This window comes from Pyrus communis, chromosome 3 (assembly GCF_041283825.1).
Source record: "Pyrus communis isolate YQ-2024b chromosome 3, ASM4128382v1, whole genome shotgun sequence".
Taxonomy (NCBI): Eukaryota; Viridiplantae; Streptophyta; class Magnoliopsida; order Rosales; family Rosaceae; genus Pyrus; species Pyrus communis.
This window is the reverse complement of record NC_142567.1, coordinates 8,761,775-8,764,617: the sequence shown is the minus strand read 5'-3', so window position 1 is coordinate 8,764,617 and position 2,843 is coordinate 8,761,775. Positions and strand designations below refer to the sequence as shown.

The following is a 2,843-nucleotide window of genomic DNA, read 5'->3' as shown; positions in this document are numbered from 1 at the left end:
GTATTTCTCGGCATTATTATTCCTACTATATCATAATGAAAATGTGACGTAAGAGATTAAATTTGTTAAGGGAAGAATTGTTGAAATACAATAGATTAAGTAGATGACCACCCATTTCTTGGTAAACTCGTTTTATTAAATACGTTAATGGCGAAGTTTTGAGATACGAGAGTTTCTAAATTTGGTATATATTGGGTATGATAAAAGCAACTGATAAGTTGCCATAAATTGTTTAAACCCCAACAATCACCTAACTTTTTATTATTTCGCACAAATATTACTTCTTTGCAAATTAATTGATTGACTAGTTTATTACAACAGAACTGCAAAAACCGTGAACTGAACTTGGATCGACCATGTACTGAGATTATAAGATATTTGGATCGACATCTATCTGACTATATGCTGCTAATTTCTTCAACCCCATCTGTCTCATTTCATCACGAACCTTATCAGCCTCATCCCACCGTTCGTGAGTGGTGTATGTATTCGATACAAGAGCATAAGTTCCGATGCTTACTCCTCTACTCTTGAGGAGACCATTTCTGATCCTCTTAAACATCTTCTCATTCCCATGAATTTTGCATGCATTAAGCAACGCTCCCCAAACAGCGCCGTCTGCTTCTGTTGGCATTTCCTTCATGAAACTCTCTGCTTCCTCCAAGAACCCCCTCGACCATACATATCAACTAGGCAGGCGTAATGCTGTGTTTGCGGGGCAATCCGATAAACATTTTTCATAGCATTGAAAATCATCAACCCTTGATCGACTAGACCTGTGTGACTGCATGCTGATAACAAGCCAAGGAAGGTTACATCATCAGGAGGAATCCCGTGGACTAGCATGAGTGAAAAGAGCTGCAACGCGTGTATACCATAACCATTCATGGCCATGCCACTTATGATAGTACTCCACGAAATGTTATCCTTGCAAACCAGGGTTTTAAAAACCGAAACTGCCATACCTACTTCACCACACTTTACATACATGTTTATTAATGCATTTCCCACAATGCCATTCAACACGAGATCTGGCCGTGCACTTATATACGAATTCACCCACTGGCCTAAACTCAATGCCCCAATCGAAGAACACGCTGACAATACATTTACAATGGTAGCCTCATTAGGCTCAACTTCGTCTCCCTGAACCATCTCCTGAAAAAGCCTCACTGCCTCATCACAAAATCCTCTTTGTGCATAACCACCCACCATGCTAGTGCAAGAATACACATCTCTCTTGGGCATATTTACAAACAGGTACCGTGCACTCACCAAAGACCCACATCTCATGTAAAAATCCAACACTGCATTCTCCAAAATAACATTCCTTTCAGATAACTTCCTCATACAATATCCATGAACAGATTTACCAAACTTTAAGGCTCCTAAACTCGAACAAGCGGACATAACAATGACAAGAGTAGTAGAATTAGGCGGCACATTCATGGACATAAACTTAACAATTGCTTCCTCCACAAATCCACACTTGTTAAGACCCGAAATCATCGAAGTCCATGAAACAACATCAGGTTTTGGTATGGAATTGAAAACCCGGGTAGCGGATGCAATGTCAGCTTGGGTTACGTAGAAGTGAAGCAACGAGTTTTGGATGAAGGTATCGGAAAAGTGCCTGGTTTTTATGACGCGGGCGTGGACTTCCCGGCCCTTGTTGTCATCATGGAGGAAGCAACATGCCTTGAGAGCGTAAGTGAAGGTGTAGTGGTTGTGGGAGGTTGGGTAGTGGAGCATTTGGTTGTAGAGGAAAAGGGCAGTTTGCGGGGTGGGGGAGTTTGTGAGATGTCCCAGTAGAGGGTTTAACAGTTGGGGTTTAGGGTTTTTGATGATTTGCTTTAATTGTCGTTTCATTGTACTTTTTGACGAAAATGTATGCACAGTAGGTGTCGGAATTGCTGGGCATTCATCTTTTTCTTGAGGAGAAATCCGACATCTGAAACAATTGTGGGCAACGGTAGGGTGGGAATTTGGGTTGCGCAGAGGAAGGGAGGCGGAGGAAGGAGAGGGATCAGGAGGGCCGGATAAGATGTCTTTTGAGAGAGAAAAGCTCACTAGTCACTACGTCCTCCATACCAGGTGTACGGGCGAGCAAACAGGTCCTGAATGCATGGGTCAGGGCTGGTACAAGAGGTTTGGGACGGGTACGAGACGGTTCCAAATATTTTTAAAATTGAACAGGGTGGGACGGGGCGGGTCGATGTTTTTAGCGGGGTAGGGTAGGTCCAAATATATGAGAAAAAGGGTGCCTGACCCAGACCTTTTCCACCAGTCTAATATATGAGATTAAATCTCCACCCTTGTTCTAATCTAAAGGGCAAACACTCTTGACTCTTTGTCTGTTTCTCCTTCATTCAATCTCTCGAACTCGAAGCTTCAACCGACTTTGACTCTCGGTCTCTCACTCAGACACAAATTCACAGCGCAACTGAGCTCTGTTATGTTCATCGTCGGTCCGTTCGTGGTCAATCAATCATCGAACTTCGTCCTTTCGTTCGAACAATATAGGTATTTGTTAGTTTTGTCCTTGTTATGTGGGTTTTCAAATTCCATTTAAATTTACTGACTTTGATTAGGATTGCGAGTCTTTAATCTCAACCCTCTGCGCCAAACATGGATTTTGATCAAATTTCCCAATTGGATTAGACTATTTCTTTTCTGCTTTCACCCTTTAGTTTTGTGTCAGACTGAATTTCAAACTCTTCCAGGTTGGTTAGGTGATGTGCATGTTCTCATGCTACGCAATAGAAGCATTGCTCACGTTGCCTTCAGATCAGCCTTCAGGTTTTTCAGGTGCAATTTGCATCTGGAAAGGAACGGGGGCCCGT

General features: G+C 42.5%; 1 pseudogene; it reads right to left on the bottom strand.

The window, feature by feature from the left end:
• Positions 1-365: 365 nt before the first annotated feature.
• On the bottom strand, positions 366-2,169 carry LOC137714184 (pentatricopeptide repeat-containing protein At1g08070, chloroplastic pseudogene; annotated as a pseudogene).
• Positions 2,170-2,843: the final 674 nt, after the last annotated feature.